Here is a 26,172-nt window from a genome sequence, read left to right on the forward strand (position 1 = left end):
AATTTGTCTGCATCACATGCAGTCTACTAAACTTTGGTGAGAACTTCATTGTGATAATTATGGACTGGGTCTACTTCATCAGATACATACAATGAAGTAGATCGAATCAACAAAACATATGCTACAAACTTCATTCTTTCGGGACCCTTCCACACAACCATATAATTCAGAATATCAAGGCAGATAATCCACATCATCTGCTTTGAAATGAGTCCACACTGCCATATAATGCAGTTCAATGTGGATTTCATATAGCTGTGTGCAAAGGGCCTCAGTTAGTTGCTACAATTTCTTCTTTATTATAGAGTTGGGAAACATTTATATAAATCAAGGAAGTTGAATAAATGTGTGTGTAACTAAATAAGGTTGCAATAGTATATAACTGGGAGACCACTGAATTCAATATGTTTTTACTTGTACACACAGGGCTGAAATTACAAAATGAAAATACATTTCAGAGACCCTTTCTCTGAGGCCATAAAGCTTTGCTCATCTTAATAACAGTTTGGATCATGCTGGATATCAATCACCTGAACCCTTGACTAATAGATTCAGCAATACAACCATTAAAAACTAATACAACTGACCGCAGGCATAATAAGCACATTTAATTGGCAGCATAAATAGCTTCCATAAATATTGCAATTAACTTCTCATAGCTACCTCTGAAAGGGAGGAGAAAAGCTTACCAGGGAAAAGGACCAGAAAAACCATTTAAATGGAAGTTATTCTTGGATGCAATATGATTGCACGAAATGGTTTCACCAGAATTGTAATTTCTTGTAATATTAATGTAACTATCCAAAGTATTTAGTTCTATATTTTAAATAGAATTGCTTATTTAATGGAATGGAAAACAGAATCACTATTATACAGATAAACACTTTTGGCTGCTTTAAAAGTGGGACAGTGAATGCCCTTTGATTCTTGTATCAACTTTGAGGGAGTCATCCTCAAAAATAGATGAATGGGTGGTTTGATTGATTTAGCCATTATCTTCAGAGACCAGCTTAACCTCCCATGGAAGGAGGTTAAGCTGGTCCAAAGCCTGAGACCACTCACTGAAAAAAAAATCTGTCTTCATCAATTGTGCCAAAGAATATCCAAAGATTCAAACAAAGTATGAGAAAGGAATTTCTCAAGTGTCCTGAAAGCTCACAGCCTTTTTCTCTTTTTATTCAGTACCCAGACTAAACCCAAGGTCTACATTTTAACCATCCCAATCATAAGGTCCCATGCAGCTACGTAGTACAGGAAGGTAGGGACAGATGACCAAATACTGCTTCCACCAGTATAGCCCATTTATCATGATGACATGATTCTTCAAGACATCCAGAGGAAGGTCCCAGAGTCTCAACATCAATGTGGGCTGGCAATAACTGCCAACATCCCTCCCTTGGACTGCCCCCCTCCCCACCACCTATATATCATCAGCAACGTTTACAAAGATGTTCATGCAGTGGAGAAATGATAGTTTACATTACTTCTTCTCCACTGCAGAAACAAATACTTAAAATCAGCACATCCCTATAGTCAACTCAGACCAAGCAGGATTTTATAGATCATTACCACCATCTGCTAGTATTGGGGAATATTCTATCTACTCACTAGGGAAGCATAAAGCTCTGTCAGTGGTCCAATGGATGAAAGCTCCTTTTCCTTCTGCTGCTTCAGAATCGCAGCTGGACAGCTTCTCAGTGTAGATCACGACATAGCTCCCTCCCCCAAATCCTACTCATCCCAGCCTTAGCAGTCTGCCTCTCATTAGCCTCTTTTTTATTGTTGCCCCAAAGTAACAGATTTCGGAAAAGGTTATTTATTTATATATCTCTACCTAATTACAAATACTACAAAGCCAACATCAGTTTCCAAAGCTGTCTTCTCTTAAAAATCAGCAACAGTGACAAAAAACTAGCCCCTGTAATGCTGTCTCCTGTTCCTTATATCACTAGTGTCAGAAGTGAAAAATTGTTCAATTGACAGAAATTGAGACTGAGTAGGATTGAACCAGGAAGGAGAAGACAGTGAGCTCATTCCTTGCAGAAACTAAAGTACTGCAGTAGCATATGAAGGATCTTAAAGTACAGTAAGTTCGAAGAATATAAAACAGTATTGAAGGAGAGTCTGAAGTCGGTTGCTCACAGTAGCAGTGGAGAATGAGCCATGGCTCATATAGCTGCTACAAGGAATAAGAATTCTCCTGGAGTCCAGCTACTCCGCATCCAGTTGCAAAATGTGGACAGCAGATCCCAGAATTCCTAAGACAGATTTTCTATGAGAGGAATGGGGGGTGGGGGTGGAAGAATGACCTTCCATTCACCCCCTTAAGCCTAATTCACAAGGGCTCTTTTTGTTTTCTTATCAAGTACAACATTAGTTTTTTCCCTGCACTCAACCAAATACAAGCATGACAAACCCTTTTATTTAATGTTCTCCAGAAATGGCATAGAGAAATATACTGCTTCTAAGGCTAGATCTACACTGCCCTATACCCCAGAATCTGATCCTGGCTTTGAACAGGATTATATGCGTCTACACTGCCAGATAATATGGGATAATCATATAATCTGCGATCAGATCCTGGGATATAGGACAGTGTAGATCCAGCTTAAGTTGATGCGTATACTGCCTGATTAATTAATGGTGATTACTTGATTAATTACTTGACTAAGTTTCAAACAGCCCTGGTCTGAGGCAATTAACACTGTACCCTAGTGGTATTCTCTAAAGAAGTAGGCCCATTGGATCAGTTGTTGAATGGTGAATCAAACTAGTATAAAACTCATCTGTCCAGTAGGCCTACTTTAGTTGATACTACTAATTGGATTAAACCACTATAATAAGCTTCTTATGCCCCTTCATCCAAGAATCTCCTCTTCCAAGAACTGTAATGACTTGGTAGGTAAAATCTCCATATGACAACTAAAAGAAGAGGAATACTTACCTACTTACCTTTAGGGGTGGGAAAAGGTTGCCTTTCCCTGTTGAGTGTGCCTGTGCCTTCAAATTGATTGTCAATGTATGGCAACCCTATAATTTTCATATGTTTTCTTAGGCAAGGAATACACACATATGGTTTTTCCAGTTTTGTCTTCTGAAACTAGCCAGACCTACAATACCAGGTAGGCATGTAGCCCCCAAATTATCAGGATGGCCCGCGGGAAGGCTTTACTGGTACATAGCACAGTGGCGTCCTTGTCCACGCCTGGGCCCTCAGCACACTCTCTTTCCTTTTCGGTGCCCCTGGTTTCAGCCTTCGGTGTCGGGAGAGGAAGGGTAGTGCACTGACAGCCCAGGTGCCAAAGAGGATGCCACCACACCACAGACCAATTGGAGGCTGCAATAGGCCTTTGCGGCCATGCACTTGGCAGGTCTTCATGCCTGTGCATTGAAGTTTTGCCACACTCGTGGCTGAGAGTGGTGTCAAGCCCGTTGGCTGCCTTCTGGGACTCTCTGGATCCAGGTAAGCAACAATTCCTATTTGAAAAAGGGCAATCATTCCCCAATTCCTGCCTCTATGCACAGTTGGGCACATTGGTTCCATGGGCCAAGTTTAGTCCAGATCCAGTGTTCAATGCCTTCTGGATAAGGGCACACTGCAACTCCCAGATCCAAGGTCAATTACCCCCAATCCCCGCCTGTCCTGTATGCACAGTTGGCCATGTTTGGTCCAGATATGATGCTGGCTGCCTTCAGTGCTTTCTGGATCCAGGTAAACAACAACTGCCATTTGTAAAGTGCAATCATTCCCCAATTCCTGTCTGTATGCACTGTTGGGCACATTGGCTCTATGTGCCAAGTTTGGTCCAGATTCTACTATCGGTCAATAAATTTCCTTTTGGCTGTGATAGCTACTCTACCAGTAGTGACATGCAATGTGGAAAGATTGTTTTCAACCATGAAGAAAGTGAAAAGTGTATCTAGAAATTTAATGACAGACCAGAGAATTAGTGGACTAGCAATGATTTTCATCCATTGGGATATCACTATCAAACCAGAAAAAGTAATTGACAAAATGGCTGGGGAGAAGAAAAGAAGACTGTTGCTGAAAAGTAAAAAAATAAGTCAAGTATTCTAAACATGTTGTTAAAGTAAATAAATAACATTTATTATTTAAACTGATATGTTTATTCATATCATGATCTGATCACCATGCTCAATATATCCCATATGCATGGCGATATTGGGATAACGATACAAAAGGTTTGCTAGGGTAGATCCTCTCTCACTCAGACTCAGCCCCCCCCCCCCCCCCGAATCCTGGCTACGGACCTGGCACCAGGTATCCACTGCCATTCTATCCTGCCTAGTTTTCAGAATTAGATGGCACCTGATAACTTTAGGGTATTTATAGAATTAGATGGCACCTGATAACTTTAGGGTATTTAAACCGGATGATACTAAACTACTATTCCCCTAGCCTGCATATCATATGATGAATGATTATTAGAGTCCAGGACTGCACTTTCCACATTATGTCATGGGAGGAGGGGGAAAGTATTGCTTACAACACTGCACTGCATAGGGATGTCAATGTCAGAGCTGTCCCTCTTGACAACGTGAACCTGCGCCAAGACTTGGATACATACGGAAGTAACAACTATAGGTTTTCTCAGTGCTTTGTGGTCTTGTGCCCATTCCCTTCACACGCCTAAAATCTATATCCGAGCATGAGCCCGTAACTCCTTACTTCTGTTCTCCGTACATTGCACTAGCCTTCTCCTTCCTGCTCCCAGCCCTCATCTATTTGCAGATTCATACCACAAAAGAAATATGAGAAAAATAAAACAAGCATTTATTTTAACTACATTTTTCCAGAAGCTACTGAAGGGGTAGAGAAGCAACAGAACCTAGAAAGTTGTGGTTAGTTATGAGTAACAGTACACATGCCCAAATGTTGGTGGATAATGCAAGGGATCTTTATGGCCCAGTACAGAAACAATATGATGGATTTCCTGGTAAATGAGATGTCCATATCGGCTATAATAATTTGGTATGCACTCTGCCACTTGGTTACTGTTGCCCTGGTTTTTTGCAAAACACTGTCCCCTTAGAAAAGTATCCAAGACATTTGGCTGGCAATTCAGCATTCTTTATTTAGAGCCTGATTGTTTTTCTTTCACCATCCGTTATTTTGCATTTTTGACAATATCATAAATATCCTAATGGAAAGCAAATTAATGTTGGAGTGATAGGGTAAGGCACAGTGATAGGAAAAGGCACAGAAAGTCCTTTGTGTTTTAGGGTTAGCAACAGGAAGCATCCCTCCAGCTGCTTTCTTATTTCTATTTTCAGATGCCTGTCTCCCTCACAGTCCTGGGAACAACCAAAGAGTGTACTGTAATCCTCCCAGCTGCCTTTTCCTCCTATTTCATGCTATGCATAGCTCAAATGTATTGCATAGCTCCAGCAATGACAGCAGATGCCTTAATGATGGATGTCTTTCTGCTACTAAGGATGGCTGACACAAGAGAGGCAAGAAAGGAGGGGTGGCAGCAGCAGCCCAAGGACTCATTTCCAGGACCAGGATGTTCTAAATCTTCCTCAGATTTAGGACAGAGACTCTCATGAGCCATTGTCACGAAGGGGTATATGAAATGCAATTTCCCAATGACTCCCACATCAATCTGTTGAATGGGGGGGGGGGGAGCAGCAAGTCTTAAAACTCTAAACATTTCTGGCCCAGACTATATGTTTGAACATCTCCTACTATGAATCATCATGAAGTTTAAGATCATCTGGAGAGGCCCTGCTCTCGATCCCACCTCAGTGGCAAAGACAAGTGGAGACAAGAGATGAGGCCTTCTCAACACTGGCTCCCCGTCTGTGAAATTCCCTTCCCAAAGACACCAGATTGGCCACTTCCTTCCTGTCCTTTAGAAGGAAACTGAAGACTTGGCTGTGGGACCTTGCGTTTGACCATTGAATAGCGGCTTGTATGACGAAGACATAAGCAATTTTGAAGTGACAATGAATTGACCCAGACCCAGATTTTAATTGGCATGTTTTAACAATTATTTATATGTTTTGTTTTAATGTATTTGTTGATAGTTTTTATCATTATGATTGCACCAAATGGTGTTTGCTGTGAGGCCGCCATGAGTCTTCCTTCGGGGGTGAGAAGTGTGGGGGGGACAAGTATAATAAATAAATAAATAAATAAATAAATAAATAAATAAATAATGTTCCCCAGTCTGTGTTGTGGTGGTAGTCTTCTTAGCCAACCAAAAATGGCAGGAAATTCTTCATGTGGGCATTTGAAGTTTCATAGCAGGCTGCATCATACTAAGCTGGTGAAAAAGCATACAGAGAAAGCGGAAGAGAGGATGAAGATGTTACAAGCACCAGGTCTACATAATGCTTTGATATAACACAGAGAAAGGATTTAAGTGGACTATAAAGAACGACCAACCCTTACCTCCCCCTCTTTTTATATAAAAAGGCTATTGAATGTTAGTTCCTCCGGCTGAACAGTTCTACCTCTGTACAATTCAAGGCTCAGTGCCACTTAAGGAAAAGTCTGGTGAAATTTTCTCATATCAATAGGACTAGAGAAAAAACTAGGCATACAAAAAACTTGCCAATATTAACCAAACTGGATTGTTTTATCTATAGGAGGAGAGAACCCAACTTGAGAAGAATAAAGTCCCAGTTTAAAAGAGCATAAGTTACTGTTCTGTCATTGTAGGATTTCTCTGCTGAATGGCTAAATTGGATATTCTTGAGTAATACAAAAGCAGGAGTGCTCATGTTCACCATTAGACATATTCCAAAGCCCATAGAAGAACCATTCCAAGGTTCATTAGGTTAACAAAAAGGGTGTGAAATTCCTTGTGCTAGCTTTCAAAGCTTCATAAACTTTTTCATCAAGTAAAGGTGGTTCGGAAAACATGCTGGAGAAAGAGAGGGAGTAAAAGACAATGAAGTGGTTACTGTCACCACGTCCAACAGGAATCCTCAGTGTGAACCACTGCTCAATGTTTGCATCTACACTGCAATTGCTTCATTGCTCTTAACACAGAACCAGGATTTTCCAGTTGCTGTACCTTCCCTGCTTTTTGCAAGAATAGTTTTTGGGACAAGGGATGTTAGTCTTTGGAAGGCTCTGGGAGAAGGCGGAGTAATGACAAGACATGTGAGCTTAGTTTGTAATGGCATAGTATTCCCTTGAAGCAGGGAGGCTTCTTTTCAGCCTCTCACCTTCATTTTGAATTTGGTGGTGCTATGGGTTAAACCTTTGTGCCAGCAAAACTGAAGACTGACAGGTCGGAGGTTCGAATCCAGGGAGAGCATGGATGAGCTCCCTCTGTCAGCTCCAGCTCCTCATGCAGAGAAGCCTTCCACAAGGTTGGTAAAGCATCAAAACAGCCGGGCGTCCTCTGGGAAATTTCCTTGCAGACGGCCAATTCTCTCACACCAGAAGCGACTTTCAGTTTCTCAAGTCGCTATTGACACACACAAAAAATACTGAAATTGGTTGCCAACAGTTGGAGTGATATGTATCTCCAGTGATGTTTTAAGGCATATGTATTAAACTCAAGGCTCATGAGACAAATCTGGTTTGCCATGTCATTTTACATGGCTCTCCAGATGGTGGACTACAATTCCTGTATTTCTCATCATTACACATAATGACTAGAGCTGGTGGGAGTTGAGATACAATAACATCTGGAAGACTGCATTTGATTCTATTTGGTCAAGATAGTGGGATCTGAATTTAGATGCAAGTCTTGTGGATAGGATGTCTCACTTTAAAATGTCCTTTATTTATTTTTCTCCAACCTCAGAGCCACAAGGGCTATTGAGTTGCAATTCCCACTATCTGAAATCTGCATGGCAGATAATAAAAACTAATGACAGCTGTCATTCAATAACATTTGGGCACCCAAACTGGGTAAAAACAAAAGAGCACTGACCACTATGTAAAGAAATAATAGTTGTTTCTCTGTCCATGGATTCAATTATCCTTTGAAGGCAATCATAAAGCTGATATGTGTTTTAATGAAAATCAGTTTGAAATACCCGCCTTAAGGGATTTCTTCATTTTGCCCAGGAGACTGTACGCTATTTCACCAAATTCCTTTGAAAAATGCCAGCTTCATCCATACTTCCAACAAGATTTCAAGAGGAAGTGCACAGTGACTGAATAGCATCAAAACACTAAGTGTAATGCAGAGGCAGACATTAAAAGATCCTTTAGTTTGGCCTTCTGCTCTAAACATGAAGTAGGAACAAGAGATGTTTGAGGAACATGATAATTCATGTTTATATGCCAGAGCTGTAATAGATTCAGAAGCAACCTGTAGTCAAAAGCTGCTATCATGAATATCTGACCCAGGCTAGGATCTGCACTGGGATTGGCTGCAAGCTCCATTGATATCACTACCTTCAGGTGTGGTTTCCTGTAGTAGAGAGAATGGCATCTTGGGATTGGTCAGAGTGAAGGACCAATCAGCTGTAAAGAAACCTCCTCTGGATCTCCGAGAAATCTATATAAATAAAAATGTAATGTTTGTTTGTGGGATTAACATAAGTCAAAAACCATTGGATGAGTTGCCACCAAATTTGGCCACAAGACACCGACTAACCCAAGGAGTGACCATCACTCAAAAAATTGATTTTGTCATTTGGGAGTTTTAGTTGCTGGGATTTATAGTTAACCTACAATCAAACAGCATTCTGAACTCCATTAATGATGGAATTAAACCAAACGTGGCACACAGAACTCCCATGATCAACAGAAAACACTAGAAGGGTTTGGTGGGCATTGACCTTGAATTTGAGAGTTGTAGTTCACCTACATCCAGAGAGCACTGTGGATTGAAACAATGATTGATCTGCACCAAACTTGGCATGAATATTACATATGCCCAAATATGAAGACAAATGGAGTTGGGGGGAAATAGACCTTGACATTTGGGAGTTGTAGTTACTGGGATTTATAGTTCACCTACAATTAAAGAGCATTCTGAACCCCACCAACGACAGAATTGGGGCAAACTTCCCACACAGAACGCCATGACCAACAGAACATACTTAAGGCCATCCAGTTCAACTAGCTTCACCAGGGCAAGAAAACATAATCAAAGCCATCCTGACAAAGAGCCATCCAGCCATAGATATACACAGATATATATGATTCACACACAGAGATATAGTATCATAGATTTGAAAGAGACCCCTAAAGATGGACATTTATATGTTGCATGTTCCAGAGTAGGCAAACCAAACAATCTCCACATCAACACTGACAAAGAAACAGCAGGAAATACTGTTCACCCACAAGCATAAAGAAATTACATATATTAGAAACCAACACTTTCTCATTACTTTATTTTCCAAATCACCAGACTAGGCTACAGCAACGTGTGGCAGGGGACGGCTAGTGTTTTTGAATAAAAGGAAAATCATATATTTATTTGTGGTCTCTTAGTGAACTATAAATCTTTCGAGCGGGGGGGGGGGGGGGAGGGGAATGTTATCATGGTTCAATAACACAAGTACAACAAAGCTAATACAGGTATACCCCTGACTGGCTACAGAATCCATCAGAAACAGATGTCCATCTTTCTTTCCTTCCTGAGCAACGTTGCCCTAACTGTGTAGATGTGACAACCTCATCACTTGTCCACCGAAAGTGTCCCACATCACTCCACTTCACCATGGGGCATGAGGAAGCTGATATTCCACACCTCATCACCGGCCTCCTCCTGCAGCTGATTCCATGGAGAGAATCATGGTGCGTGCATGGAACATACAGCTTTCCCCCATTAAAGTAAATGACAACACGGGAAGCTTGGTGGAGGCCCCCTTTTTGGAAGCTTTTAAACAGGAGCTGGATAGCCATCTGTCAGGGGTGATTTGAATGCAATATTCCTGCTTCTTGGCAGGGGGTTGGACTGGATGTCCCATGAGGTCTCTTCCAACTCTTTGATTCTATGATTCTATGGTTCCCATGTTGCTTCAGTAGCAGCAGCATGCTGGTTCACCCATGGAGCCAGCATGACGTATGCCAGCAATTTTAGCCCTGTATTATGAGATCACTAGTCTGTCATACAAAGTGTTTTCTTGGGAGATTGAGAAAATTGCTAATAGGAAGAGCTGCCTAGAATTGGATCAAATTCTCCCTAGCTATGTTTGAAGACTGGCTGTGGGAGGTGCGAGATTAGGTTCATTCCTGGGTATATTTTAAAATTTCTGTGATGCTTTTCACCTCGTCCCAGTTTTGTGTTCTACACATTTAATCTTTTTCTGTGTTAAAAATTAAGATCTAAAAATTAAGATTGCTGTTTTTTATGTGTCTCCTTGAGACAATATCATCGATGCTATTATTTCTAATGATAGAAAAGAGATCTTAAAATGCACACAAACACACATATTCTTAATCTGAGCAAATGTAGTAAAGGGGAGGTGGGTCAAAATGAGGACAGAGAGCGTCCTTTTTGCTACTATAGTGGGTTTAAAAGCCCTAACAAATTTCCTTTGGAATTTAAACTAGAAGTCTTTTTTTCAGTTAGGGAATGTATGTGTTTTGCTCATTTGGGCAAATTTTTCCATTATATAGAAAATATTTTCCATTAGTTTCTAAGGCCTCCAGTAAGAATGACTCAATGTAATAGAGTTCATCTCCAGGAAGGTTAGTGGTGTTTGTGAGGTTGCCTTGGCTCAAGAATCATAGAATCATAGAATCAAAGAGTTGGAAGAGACCTCATGGGCCATCCAGTCCTACCCCCTGCCAAGAAGCAGGAATATTGCATTCAAATCACCCCTGACAAATGGCCATCCAGCCTCTGCTTAAAAGCTTCCAAAGAAGGAGCCTCCACCACACTCTGGGGCAGAGAGTTCCACTGCTGAACGGCTCTCACAGTCAGGAAGTTCTTCCTAATGTTCAGATGGAATCTCCTCTCTTGTAGTTTGAAGCCATTGTTCCGCGTCCTAGTCTCCAAGGAAGCAGAAAACAAGCTTGCTCCCTCCTCCCTGTGGCTTCCTTTGTTTTCTGCTGCTCTGAGGACTAGTATATGGAGCAATGGATTCAAATTGTAGGAAAAAATTTGCTCTGAAAAAGAGAGATATACTGCACCGTGATTAGAAAACGGAGACACCTTCTGGAGTCAGTTCTACATTGCTTTACTTGGATTAAAGAATCTGGAAGTTCTTTACTGTGATCTGCTTTCTTCAGAGTATCCTGATGGGAATGGTCATGTTTACTCTAAGGTGAACAATTCAAACACACTGCCAAACCAGAGTTCGAATTCATATTATGCTGAAGAAAGAGGAGGAGGAATAATAGAATCATAGAGTTGGAAAAGACCACATTGGCCACCCAGTCCAACCTCTTGTCTTGGAGGAATACACAATCAATGAACCCCAACCAAATATCCATGCAGCCACTACTTTAAAACCTCCAAAAAAGGATACTCCACCACACTCCCAGGCAGCATTGTCCACTGTTGAAACTGCTCTTACTGTCATGAAATTCTTCCTAATTTTTAGGTAGGTAAAACGTAAAGGTAAAGATTTTCCCCTGACATTAAGTCCAGTCGTGTCCAACTCTAAGGGGTGATACTCATCTCCATTTTTAAACCAAAGAGCCAGTGTTGTCCATAGACATCTCCAAGGTCATGTGGCCAGCATGACTGCATGGAGCACCGTTACCCTCCCGCTGAAGTGGTACCTATTGATCTACTCACATTTGCATGTTTTCGAACTGCTAGGTTGGCAGAAGCTGCAGCTGACAGCTCATGACTGCTCCCCAGATTCAAACCTGTGACTTTTCAGTCAACAAGTTCAGCAGCTCAGAGCAAATTTTTTCCTACAATTTGAATCCATTGCTCCATATACTAGTCCTCAGAGCAGCAGAAAACAAGCTTGCCCCATCCTCAATACAACATCCCTTTGAATGGAATGAATTGCCATCCCTTTGAATGGCTATCGTGTCCCTTCTCAGCCTTCTTTTCTCCAAGCTAAACAGACCCAGCTCCCTAAGACACTCCTCACAGAGTTTGGTTTGCTGGGCACATTTTAGCTTGTCAATATCCTTCTTGAATTGTGGTATACAGAACCTGGATGCAGTATTGCAGGTAATGTCTGACCAGGAGGAGGGAAAAGGAGGAGACAATAAGCAAAAATAAAATCTGCTTTGACAGCAGAAGGAAATATTGGGGTAGTTCTACACAGCAGTCAAATCTGCTTCAATCTGGGTTTAAAAAGTTTGGGTTGGGGCAGACTGTAGTCTGCACAGCAGTGGCAAAAGCCTGTGCGTTTGCCACTGACTGTCTTGATTCACTTCTGGAACCTTCCAGGAGAACACCAAGACACCCTAAATTAGCCCAGAAGATAGCAAGGACACCAATCCCCCCCCCCCCCAGAAAAACCAATTTAAGGCTGGGTATGCAGATGACACCACCCTGATGGCCGAAAACGAGGAGGAGCTGAGGAGCCTTCTAGTCAAGGTGAAAGAAGAAAGCGCAAAAGCCGGGTTGCAGCTAAATGTCAAAAAAACCAAGATTATGGCAACAAGAATGATTGACAACTGGAAAATAGAAGGAGAAACCGTGGAGGCCGTGACAGACTTTGTATTTCTAGGGGCAAAGATTACTGCAGATGCAGACTGTAGCCAGGAAATCAGAAGACGCTTACTTCTTGGGAGGAGAGCAATGTCCAGTCTCGATAAAATAGTGAAGAGTAGAGACATCAGACTGACAACAATGATCCGCCTAGTCAAAGCCATGGTATTCCCTGTAGTCACCTACGGATGTGAGAGCTGGACCTTAGGGAAGGCTGAGCGAAGGAAGATCGATGCTTTTGAGCTGTGGTGTTGGAGGAAAGTGCTGAGAGTGCCTTGGACTGCGAGAAGATCCAACCAGTCCATCCTCCAGGAAATAAAGCCCGACTGCTCACTGGAGGGAAAGATACTAGAGACAAAGTTGAAGTACTTTGGCCACATCATGAGGAGACAGGAAAGCCTAGAGAAGACAATTATGCTGGGGAAAGTGGAAGACAAAAGGAAGAGGGGCCGACCAAGGGCAAGATGGATGGATGGCATCCTTGAAGTGACTGGACTGACCTTGAGGGAGCTGGGGGTGGTAACGGCCGACAGGGAGCTCTGGCGTGGGCTGGTCCATGAGGTCACGAAGAGTCGGAGACGACTGAACGAATGAACAACAACAACAAAGTTATTTTATTTTACAAAGGGGTTGGGGGCGGGGGGTTGGTGACCTTTCCATTTTCTGGGCTAATTTAGCCCAGAAAAATGTGGGACTACTGTCTGGACTGCCCCCTCAAAAGTCCAGAACTTTTGAGGGAGGAGTCCAGACAATGGAAATAGTAGGTTTGCCCTGTGCCTTCCAAGAAGGTGTGTAATAAATCCACTGACAAATTAATTTGCAGCAAACCAGGGTTTTCCTGGTCTGTGGTCTGTGGGATGTCATCTGGATACCCCACTTTAAAATGTGAGAACTCCCACTTTAAAAGGTCTGTCTGGATGTGCCCTTGGACTAAGCCAAAATATCCAAAGCAGTCAGTTATCTTTTGAGCTGTAGCTCTTCCATCAAGAACTTTCATGTGATATCACTCTTCATGCATTGTAATTGTTTTAGTAGTAGTTGATAAATGTTCAGACCATAGGCCATTCATGTACAAAATAAGAAAATGCAATATACAATACAACACAAAAGTACTACATATAATAATTGGAATATAGATCTTTCTTATTTTAAAAAATTAATACAGTTAAAATACAATACAATTAAAATACATTAAATATAAACAACAGTACAAAATTTAGATTAGATAAAAGTAAATTACATCAGCAATAGATTTTGCTTGAGTGTTCATTGCCTCCAGGGTAAAAAGAGAAACCTTGCAAATTAACATAAAATTGGTAACAGGCAGGAGATAGAAAAACTTGATTGTTGTGATGTGTATTGGAATTGTTATGATTGTTGGTCATACCTTGGGGTATGAGGAATGTGTACGCCAAGTTTGGTGAGTTTTCCTCTGGGGGCTTTCCCATTTTTGGGCGCCTAAGGACGCCCTTTACAGATTATTATTATAATATATATATATATATATATATATATATATATATATATATATGGCATGGGCAAACCTTTGGACACAGGGGCTGCATGCATTTTAAAATTTGATGGACAGTCTGGGCTAGTGGCAGATGGATGGTGAATGTTTGTGAACTAACTGAAAAACACATGAAAAAAATCCTATGCATACTAAATATATCTTGTTTGTAATGCAAAAAAGAAAGAAAGAAAGAAAGAAAGAAAGAAAGAAAGAACAAGCAATACAATATTTAAAATGAAGAACAATTTTAACCAACATAAACTGTGGAAGATCCCAGGAGCCATCCTTCTACCATGCACAGTGAAAGCACCCCCTTACCAGTAGGAGGGAAATATGGTTCTGGAAGCAAGGAAGGTGCTCCCACTCCCAGAAGAAGAACGAGGAGGAGGAGGAGGAACAGGAGGAGGAGTGGTGCTTTGCTATCCACAGTGGGATTTGTGAGGCCCTTCCAGTGGCCATATCCAAGCATGTCTCACCTCCCTTCTCCTCCTTGGTGGTGTCTGGTCAGGTGAGAGAGCAGAGGTAGGAATCAGAGAAAGGAGTAAGAAGGGAGAAAGAAGAAAGAGAGGCCCATAGCATCATGGCACAGAGCCCTCCTGCCTGCCACTGGCAGGAGCATGACTGGCCCTCTTGGCCCCCGCCATGCACTGAGCCTTGGGGAGTGCCTGGACCTCAAGGAAGGAGCAGGAGAAAAGAGGGCGGAAGCAGTGTGGCAGTGCTGCTGTGCACCCTTGGAGCTGAAGGAGGGAAGAGGAGAAGGAAAGCATGGAGCCCCACAGTATGCCTTGTAGAGTACACTTCAAGAACTACTGGTTTATCCACTTAGGTCTCCTCAGAGGTGACCCTAGGTAATTTTCAATGGTAAGCAAACAGTATTTTGGCGCCCCTCCCCCCCAACCAATCACTGATATATATTTTCTGTTCGTCGTTGGAGTTCTGTGTGCCATATTAGGTTCAATTCCGTCATTGGTGGAGTTCAGAATGCTCTTTGATTGTAGGTGAACTACAACTCGCATAGGTCAAGGTCTATTTTCCCCCCAAGAGCGCCTCAAGAGCGCCCCTGGGCAAAATCAACTATACTGCAAATGCTTACTTTGCGTAATGGGTTGAGCCGCCCCTGGGTCTCCTGCAAGATTCACCTAGGATCACATGAGAGATCCCTTGCACATTTTAATCTGCCCCTGAAGAGAAAAACCAACTCAAAAGCATGGAGAAGCTATTCCTCAGCAAATTATTGATAATAACAGCAGCCCTATTTTGAAGAGACCCATTGAAATGTTTAACTTCTTCTCCTTTAAACTGATCAAACCAATTAATATTTATTATGTACAAATCACCTCAAACCCTCAACACTGTACAGTTATGAAATTAAAAAGAACAGACCCTGTTGAAAGGCTTGTGAGCTGCAAAAATTATACAAATTGAAGAGAACAGAGCAAGTAATCCTCATTTTTTGCATTATTTAAACAAAACGCACTGTAGAGGCCGGCTGGGCCAGGAGGAGGGAGGAGAAATCCCCTCTGCTTCTTAATTAAGAAGCCAAGACTGCAACCTAATGAAGACTCTGATAAAGCAAATTGGTTCCTAGTCTAAACATTCCCACACTAGTCTTGAAATATCTGAATCAGCATAAACAAATGTGCAGCTACTGAGACAAGGGCAATGGCAAGTCAACTGGCCCCAAACTGTTCCCAGTGATTTTGCTTATCATGAGCAACTTATTGGGAAAGTATCCTCTGGAGAGAGATCACTGCAATATAATGCATCTCTGAGAATTATATTCTGATTCGCTGCCACTGCATTGCAAGGAAATTAGAAGACTGAGACTGTTTGTCTTGGCATCATGTGCTTCAAAGATTAATTTGTCCCCCTGAAATAATCTTTTCTTTTAAAAAAAATAAAATATTGTGTTCCTGATCAGCTAAATGTTGCCTAAATCCTTCATTCTCACTGGCTTTGATGTAAGCAATGTCTTATCCTATATATGATGACATACAAAAGACTGAAGCATCTGATTCAGGACTACTGAATCAGTACTCCACTCATTCTTTTCTACAAATGATTCCTTGCTCTCCCTATGGATGCCATGATGGTTGAATGCTGGCTCCTGAGTTATCCTCACATATTGGGCACAATACTATTAGTGACTCATTGCCTTCCATTTATAACAGTCTTTACGTAGTTCACATTTGAAATGTGGTGCTCAAGAAGAGTTCTGCAGTACCATCGACTGCTGAAAAGACAAGCAAATGGGTCACAGTGGTATTAATTATTATTATTATTATTATTATTATTATTATTATTATTATTTACAACATTTGTATACCGCTTTTCTCACCCCAAAGGGGACTCAAAGCGGTTTCCACATAAGTAATGGCAAAATTCAATGCCAGCACAAACAATTACAATTATACAATTACAGTTAGACATAAATCAAATTAAAATACATCCATAAACAGTAAAACAATGATTAAAACAGTAAAACAGTATTGATAAATAGAACTCCCAAATTATGAAATATATAAAATTATATTAAATAGAAACCACAACTCCACAAAACCCAGCTAGCCGCACTTTTGTCTTATATTAACCTCTTTGTGTAAATAATTTTGAAATGCAGTCTGGTCACATCTTAATGTCTATCATCGCTTCACAGTGGACTGAGAGATGGGGAAAATTACTCAGTGTACATACGTCAAAGCTACCCAAGTTTGTTTCTGCTCCTATTGATAAGAACAGAGCTATCTGTGGAAGAGATCTGGCATCCATGTCTCAAGCCAGCTTCACTTATTGAGATGAGCATCACCCCAAGTATTGGTTGTGTATATTGAACTAACCCTATTGTGCTAACCAGAACTAGCCCATGTTGCCATACTGCATTCCTTTGGGATTGGGCCCCTTTCAGAGGCAGACCATTAAATGGACCGACACTTCAAATGATCCAATTGAACTTCCTGGCATCCAAAGGGACAATCAGCAAAGACATCCAATGAAGTCCTCAGTCATTCAGGATGCAGATCCTAACTAGATGGTTTTTCAACCTGCCATGGGTTTCTTGGATTGCAGTCAAATGAAATAAAAATGCTCTGTAGTCATAATTGTGGTATGTCAGTACTTTAATTTCTCCACTGACATCCTCTTTGGCCATTGAGAACAAACTTTCTATCCTGTCTGCATCTTATTGGCCTTCTGGATTAGCCACACCAGGCTTCTGAGCCCATGAATATTGCGGTAACCAAAATCACTCAATAATAGAGCAATTCAAGTCTGAATTCTCCCTAGAAGACTAGATGACTAAACTGAAATAGCTGTACTTTGACCATATCAAGAGAAGGCATAGCTCTCCATAAAAGACAATAATGTTTGTCAAGACTGAGGGCAGTAGGAAAATATGAAAATCACATTTCAGGTTATAGCAGAATCCCTAAATCTCAACACCTGAGCAGGACATTAAGAAAAGGGTGACTTTGAGGTCTTTCATTCATAGGGTCATCATAAATTGAACATTTGTTGGCAGTTAATAACAAACAACAAAAATGGAAGTATCGGACGGCAGTATGGCAAGAATTAGATACCAAGTGAATATTCCATTTAAAGAAATATAAGCCCTACGGGAAATGGCTGAGGGAGCTGGGTATGTTTAGGTTGGAAAGGAGAAGACAGCAAGCTTTCCTCTGCTTCATATACAAGGACACAGAGCAATGGATTCAGATAACAGGAAAAGAGATTCCCCCTAATTGGGACAGCTGCTATTCTAGATACAGAAGTTACAACAATCCTCAAATACTTGGCACAGGAAAAGGAAATAAGACTGCTTTATACAGTTGATTGAGCAAAGAATTCATGCAACAGGGACAAGCTACATATATTTTCATATTTTTTTCATATATCATGCAGATATACCATCAATATATCTCTAGGAGATAAGTTTTAGGATAACTATCCTTCTTCTGGCCTTTGAAAATGGATATACCATTTCCTATTTAAAAACCACATACGTACTATCTGTAGTTGGAGAACAATGGCCTGAACCTTCCGAGTAAAATAGACTAATTGAATCAATTCTTGAATGGTGAAAATAGCAAGTAGGAAATTTTCTGTTGATTCAGATGAACTATTTTAGTTGGGAATAACAATTAATTTCCCGCCAGTAGGTTAATAATTCTGCAAAATCTGAAACAGAAAAAAAAAACTACTTTAAACTTAAGAATACTAATCAGCTGTTTAGGAGGTGGTCAGGGACAACTGACCAGCAAGATTGCCCATTATCCTATGCAGGGAAGACATCTTGGTTGCTGCAAGATGAGGTGGTGAACATAAAAACAGCACCTGGAGACTTTATTATTCCAACCTGCTGTTTTGCAACAGTTGCATTAAGAGAAGTATGGGGGACATGCCAAGTTGAGCACTGTGCCCCTCTTCAATAGTGTGATTGCACAAGTTCACCAATATTTGATCCCACAGTCGGTTCTACACCCCCTCATAACCTTCTTGTACTATTCCTCCCCAGCATACTTTGGTGTTCATTTATTTTTATTATCGTTATTTTTGGCACAAATGTGCCAATCTAACATTTTAAAATATGATCAAAGAAAATAAATGCAAAGCAAACATTTTGACAATAATGAGGAGGAGGGAAAGAGGAAGAGAGGAGAATAATCATATTACTTTGCAGCTGGGATGCCAGTACAGAAGCAGAAGGAACACACCACACTATGGTAGGTAATGTCAACATACTGAGATGGAGAACTATTGATGGGTTTTACCCATCAATACTTATGAATAGAGAATCCAAGTGGGGGAAGGTAAACCAGTAGTGGCATAGAGATGGCACCATGTGATAGAGAGTGCCACCAAAGGTGATGGCTCAGCTGCAATGCAGGTTTACCTATCTTGTGTGATAAATTCCTCAGTTTGAATGATTCCTCTGCTCAGCTAAAATTTGTGCACTAAAACCTATGCCTCCATGAACAAGACTGTTACCTGAAATTTTGATCATGCACCACTGCCTACAGCATTTCAGGCCCCAAAGTATAAGATTTGGAAAAGACTCCCGAGGCCACACAAAGTCATGAATCCATTTGGGCAGTGCATCATCATTACAGCTGAGAGCAGCAGCAAATTCTATACCAATCTGATTTGCAACTCAGCTGAGTTCCCCTGACAAAACACACTGTTAGGAAATCAGTGAGGTGGTGAAACAAATCAGGATCCCCCTGCTCACTCACACATCTAAGGTGGAGATGGGGCTTTGGGTTGGTGTGTGAATGCAATGAGTTATCAGCAGAGAAATGGAGAAACTGGCAGTCATGATGGGCTGGCACAGACAATAATCAGATGCCTCACTTCTTCTTACTCCTGGCTTCTTTCCCAATCCATCCAGATAAAGGTACCTTGAGTACAATGAGCAGCAGCAGACTTTATGCCAGCAAAGTAATGGATCATCCCAGCACTATCACCCTTTGAATGTATGAAGAAATGTTGTCCCCAACACCTTTATGAAAATTAAGGGTTATGGTGGTAAATATGGTGTCCAGTTTTATTGTGCATGTTATTTTCAGAGGATTTTTCTTGGCCCCTGCTTTGAAAAGTATGGTGAAAGGAGTTCCTTTTTGAAGAGCATTTTAGATGTCTTTTAAAGTTTTTTATATCGATGTATTCATTTAAATATGTTTATGTATTTATTAGGCCCTGGTGGGCTGAGAGGAAATTTTAAAATGGCAGAAGAAGAAGAAGAAAAAAGGAAGGAAGGAAGGAAGGAAGGAAGGAAGGAAGGAAGGAAGGAAGGAAGGAGATACTCTTTGGAAATTTCAGAATATTACAAACAATGTGATTATTTTAATTTTTAAATCTTCTGTCTTTCTCTCAGATTTAAGATTGTAAGATGTCCCTTATTTTAAGGAATGGAGGAGCCAGAATATTTGCCCTTCGTAAGGCTGGTGCTTGTTCCTTATTTTATGGAATACTTACTTACTTACTTACTTACTTACTTAGGCGATCCTTCGTAGCCCGAAGATGATGATCCTCCAAGTCTAGTTTCTTGGCAGTGGGTTTGTAGGGGAAAACAATTTTTGATCCGCATGTTCTCCCGCAGCAAGAACATTGGTTTCCAGGTGGAAGGCGGTCCTGGTCAGGGTTGGCTTGACATACCTTCCTCTTGCCACATTTCTCCCTTCCTCTCCCACCCTCATTTGTGCCTCTTCGAATTCCACAGCACTGCTGATCACAGCAGACCTCCATTTAGAGCGCTCAAGGGCCAAGGCTTCCCAGTTCTTGGTGTCTATGCCACAGTTTTTAAGGTTGGTTTTAATCCCTTTTATGGAATATCCCTTATTTGACACTGGAAAGGGCTTCCTTTTATGTAGACTGAATGAGATGCAAAAAATAAAATATTTAGGGCTGTGGACCCTTCAAAATGCTTAACTTCCCTGGAGTGTATATCTAGAAAAAAAAAACAAGATGATTTCAGATATGGAAACCAAGTCTTACAAAAAAAAATAGCTGGATATGTTTACTTTGGAGAAGACTGAGAAGTGACATGATAGCCATCTTTAATATCAAAAGTGATGTCATGTAGAAGTTGGGGTGAACTTGTTTTCTGATGCTTGACAGATGAGAACAGGAATCAAATTACAGAAAAGAGGTTCCACTGTAATATTAAGAACTTATTTGCTAGAAAAAAAACTGTTTGACAATGGAATGGTCAATGTGGAGGGCTCTCCTTTTTTGGAGGTCTTTAAACTGAGGTTGAATGCAGCTTCATTCAGGACTGCTTGAATTGTGTATTTATGCATGGCAGTTGTTGGACTGAATGGCCCTTCTATATCTAAGATTCTATAATAACAGAACTGTGTGCATTATCTAGGTTATGAATGTGGACAAACATTTCAAGATGTATTGTGAATAGTGTTCCTAGTTTTTCAATGAAGTAGGAAAGAAAAATCTTAAGTTTAGGTTAAAATCAGCATAGTTTAGATTTTCAAAGTAACAGTAAAGGGAAATCAACATTTTTCATTTTGACTTCCCTTTACTGTTACTTTGAAAATCTAGGAACATTACTCACAGCACATCCTGTAACTTTGCTAGCAATAGTCTATGCTGGAAAGAATGGCCTGCCTAATAATCTTAACCTCTGTGGCTGGGTCGGGAAAAAACGTTTCCAGCTTTAGCTTTAGAAATAGTCTGATAATGCTGAAGAAATAAAGACTGGTATAGCACCACAGTCTATGAAACACAGCTTACTGTTCCGAATCATTTGCCAGTACTGATGACTCCCAATTAGCAGTCGCTGTTGATTAAACTTCCCACTTCCTGGCAGAGCATGTGAGTTCACAAAAGGCAATTAGACTGGGATGCCTTTGGCATCCTGCTTCCTTCCTTGATTTGTTCCAGTTCTAGGACCTTGCTTTTGTTCTCCTATTCAACCTAGCCCTGAGTCCGTTTTGGCCTGACACCTCTTATGACTGTGGAACATAGGAAACAGTCTTAGATTAATGTGGGGACAATCAATGCCAGGCCAGGAACAAATTCAGAGAAGTTCTTGTTGGGGCTGTTCCCAGTGGTGGATAAAGCCAAAAACAAAACAAACAAAAAAATGAGGCACCATTTTTTTTGGATCAAAGTGCTTACTACCAGTAACTAAGTCTTTGGGGAGGTATTTTGGACTTTCAGGACAAGTGGGAAAGCAAACAAAATCTGGGAAACCATCAAATGACTGTGTCATGAAGAGTTAATAATGAAGCCATCTGGGGAATTCCCAGATTCCAAACTGCTAGATTGGGACCTTAGGAGGGTGAAATTCACTTCCAATTTCCTCACTCACATCGGATACCATAACACTGGCCAACCTTCTCACTCAGTATATTGTCCACCCTAACTAGTAAAGGTTCTCCAGGGCTAGAGAAAGTTTCCTTCAGTCCAACCTGAAGAAGGCAGAGGCTTAATCCAGGCTCTTCTGCATGCTACTGAAGTCTATCAATTCCAAGGTGGCTATGGGCTGTTTGTCATATAGGCAATCTACTATTGCAAGGGCTTCCATGTTTTCATATTGACTTATCTGCTAATATTCAGCTTTATTTTAACATATAATCTCTGCTCGTGGTTTGCTTAGCTCACATTCAGAATTCTGCATTGCTGCTGGCAAGTACATTGATCAATAATAATAATAATAATAATAATAATAATAATAACAACAACAACTTTATTTATATACCGCTCCATCTCCCCGAGCAGACTCAGAGTGGTTCCCAGGTAACATCACAAAACATACAAAGTAAAAAACAACATAACCATAAGATTAACAAAACAAAATATAAGCATAAAAATTGTTGTCATAACACACATATATTAAAAGAATCCTGCCAGTTCAAGGAAATTTAAAATTTTTAAAAGGCCGGGCCAGGATTTATGCAAGCCCAAAAATTCTATGTGAATGGACAGTGTATCTGCACTTCTCAGTGATAGCAGTTTGATGCCACTTTAACTATGAAGGGATGAAGAAGTAGAGTACATTTTCCTCACCTCTGTCCAAGATTATGCCCAATAGTCTTCTGTGAGTGAACATAGACTATGGAAAGCAAGTTTATATCAAATTATATGAGGCAGCCACAGTGCCATAATGGGTTAAAAACCTTGTGCCAGCTGAAATGTTGATCTGAAGGTCAGTGGTTCAAATTCATGAGACAGGGTGAGCTCCCGTCTGCCAGCGCCAGCCTCCTATGTGGGGACATGAGAGAAGCCTCCCACAGGATGGTAGCATATCTGGGCTTCCCCTAGGCAACATCTCTGCAAATGGCCAATTTTCTAACACAAGAAGCGACTTGCAGTTTCTCAAGTCTCTCCTGACGTGATAAAAAAATCAAATTGTATGTGCTCCCAGTCATCAAGCAACCCCTGAAAAAATTCCAACTATCCTTGGGCACTCCTGGGACAGTTTAAAAACTACTGGACTAGTTGCTGCTAGAAGGAAATACAGTCGGTCAAGCTCCATTTAAGCCTTGTGTTCAAGGACATTTATAGCTGAACTCCTGAAGTGATTTATCAGAGTAAACTATGAAACAACCTTAGATCCATGATTTATTGCTGGTGTATGTTGTGTATGTTTGGGAAAGATTGGGTTTTGGACTCAAGGGAGAGTGTAGTAGGCATTTTTAACATTAAGACAGGATGGCAGATTTCCAGAGGTGCAGAATAAAGTTTTCTTGTCAAATTACACTTCAGGGGCAGAATCCCATCTGCATTTCAGTTGATATTTCTTCCCTTCTGTTTCTCCAACAACAACAATACAAAACAGACCTTGTATAAGCAGCCATCAGTATAGCTTCTTCAAACCAAAGCTGTGCCACATGCCTCAGAGAATTATTATACAATCACTATATGCCATTGGATGCAATTTATAAATGCAAAAGGCCAGTTGTCCTCATACAAAGGGCTTAGCAGTTCTTCCCAAATGGCTTGTTCAATGCAAATAAGATCTCTTTCCCTTGCCCTTGTTCACCACATCTTTCTTGGCATGTTCTTATGATTCCCCCCTCCTCCCGCCGGCTCAAGTTTGCAACAGCTGTGCATAGTTGGCCATGCAATCTGCGTTGTTTTCCACATTTTTTCTCTTAAGGCTTTTCATCTCTCTATCCCAAGAAAGCTGAATATAAGTCAACCTGTTGCTTTTTACATAAGCAGATTAGTTCAGAACCCAAACATGCAGGCTCAAGCTTGGCAGGGTTTTTAGCAGCCAGAATGCAGAGTTCAAAAGAACCCATTTATTTTTCCACTGAAAGGATGTGACACTGACCGATATTTTGGGAGTAACATATTCAAACTTGGATATTATGCTCCTTACAATGCACAATGAAAATCCTTTCAAACAGGAATATGCAATTTCCTACTGGTTTGTGGTTTGACAGGTCAAAAGCTTCTAGCCAAAAAAATTCAGACATAAAAGGCAGATTGTCAGATACAGAGGTTCCTCAGAGAAGCATCTTTTAACCATAGTTTTAATTCAGAATCATTCCTCCATTTGTACATCACTTGGCAGTGGAATGAGAGACAAACAATTTGCATAGTTCTTTGTTTAAGGCATTTGAGTTTGCAATTTGTTTATTATTTCAGTTAATATTTTCCTCCAATATACCGAATGATTGCCTAATTATTTTTCTTCACATGATATGCATTTTATATTCTTCATTTCATAGAAAAGTGCTGTTTTTCTTGTACATCTTAGAATTTGGTCTTCAACCACTATCCTTGGGCTGTACTGGAGTAGAGACAGATCTAGAATATATAGAAAAGCATAAGATATTAATAGGCCAGTGTGATGAAGTGTAAATTTTAATCTACAGTTATGTATAATTATATATAGGTGTTTAGAAAGGTAAGCATTTAAACTAGCATAACTGGGGGAGATGGTAGCTAGCTCAGCTCACTTTGAGCAGGGTTGCCATGGAAAAAGGGGTGGAGCAACTGCCACTTGGCAAGGCAGCCATTTTAAAATAGTCAGTATGTAGTCAGCGAACTACAGGGAAGGCTGGTTCTGTTGTGTGTTGAGAACCAGGAAAGGTAGTCTGTAGTCTAAGAACTATAGGGAAACGCTGATTCTACTGTGTTGAGAACCTGAAAGGTAGTCTGTAGTCTAAGAACTATAGGGAAACGCTGATTCTACTGTGTTGAGAACCTGAAAGGTAGTCTGTAGTCTAAGAACTATAGGGAAACGCTGATTCTACTGTGTTGAGAATCAGGAGGATTTAGGCTGTGAGGTTTAGATGGGTCAGGTTGACTTATTTATATTATTAGTCAGTGTATGAGCAAAAAGGGTAAGAGAAACCCTAATAAGAATATTTACTGCAACACAAATAACATAAAGAAAGAATAAGCTTGTACCTGATGTAATCTGTTAAGTAAAGAAACACACTTTAAAGGAAAATAAGTTTAAAACCTGTTTAATGAAAGGAACAGTACTCTCAAGAGTTGTTTTATGAAATGTTATAAATGTAACCACTGAAGAAATATGCCTCTAAGAGTTAAGAAACATTGAAACCATCAAGCTTCTTCTATACTTCAATAAACTTGTTACAGTTTCTTCTAAAGCCAAGTCTCTGTTACAAATACTTTCAAGTTAAGCCACGCTACACATTGAAGAAAGCACAAATCAATATTACAAGCTATTAGTTGTGTTATCAATTTAGCAAGTCCTTACAAAGTGGTGGCTCCTTTACAAACCATTACAAACTGGTGACCTCTTTAAAGCCAGGTTTCCAGAGCAGCAGAAAAATGGTGTGATATAGTAATCCCTTATCTGAAATGTTTGGGATCAGAAGTGTTTTGGATTTCAAATTTGTTCAGATTTTTGGAATAATTAGACATCTTGGAGATAGACCTCAAGTTTAAACACAAAATTAATTTACACTTCACAGACACCTTATACACATAGCCTGAAAATTGTTGATGTTGTTTATGATGCCGTGCCTGAGCCTTTGGGGAAATTATATTGTCTGGCTTTACTCGGGGGCTATCTGATACTTTTTGTTAAGATTAAGACCTTTGAGGCAAGGTGAAAATATAACCAAATGAATTTACTGAAACAAGATGAATAAAAGGTTAACTCCACCCGGGGCTATGATAGAATAACTTAAAACTATATATTACAAAAGGAGAACTTGCTGGTTGCAGGCATCTTTCTGGGGTCTTTCCTGCCTCTGGTGCAAAGCGATGGTTAAACTGCCTTAATCTTCTTTCCTGTGAAGCTTGGCTGGCCGAAAGCTTCTTTTTATCCTTTGGACTGTTGGTATAAAATACTGCTAAATGCAGCAGCAGGAGAAAGTGCTAAGAATGACTGTTTTGAATTGCTAGGCCTAAGATTCCAAACAATATCCAGGCCTCTAAGGCTCTACTTCAGAAAAGAGGGGGAGTCCAGCAAAGACCTCTGTGCGGAAATGGAACAAACAAACTGAGGCAGGCCTCTGAGGGTTGTTTTAAGCTCCACCCAAAAAACTAATACAGAGGAAGGTCTCTACACTATTGGGAAGGCCTATAAGCAGGGGGAACTGAAGCAAAGGAGGGGAGGGCAAACTCAGGCACGGCATCATAAACAACATTATT

The sequence above is a fragment of the Anolis sagrei genome, chromosome 2, assembly GCF_037176765.1.
Source record: "Anolis sagrei isolate rAnoSag1 chromosome 2, rAnoSag1.mat, whole genome shotgun sequence".
Lineage (NCBI taxonomy): Eukaryota > Metazoa > Chordata > Lepidosauria > Squamata > Dactyloidae > Anolis > Anolis sagrei.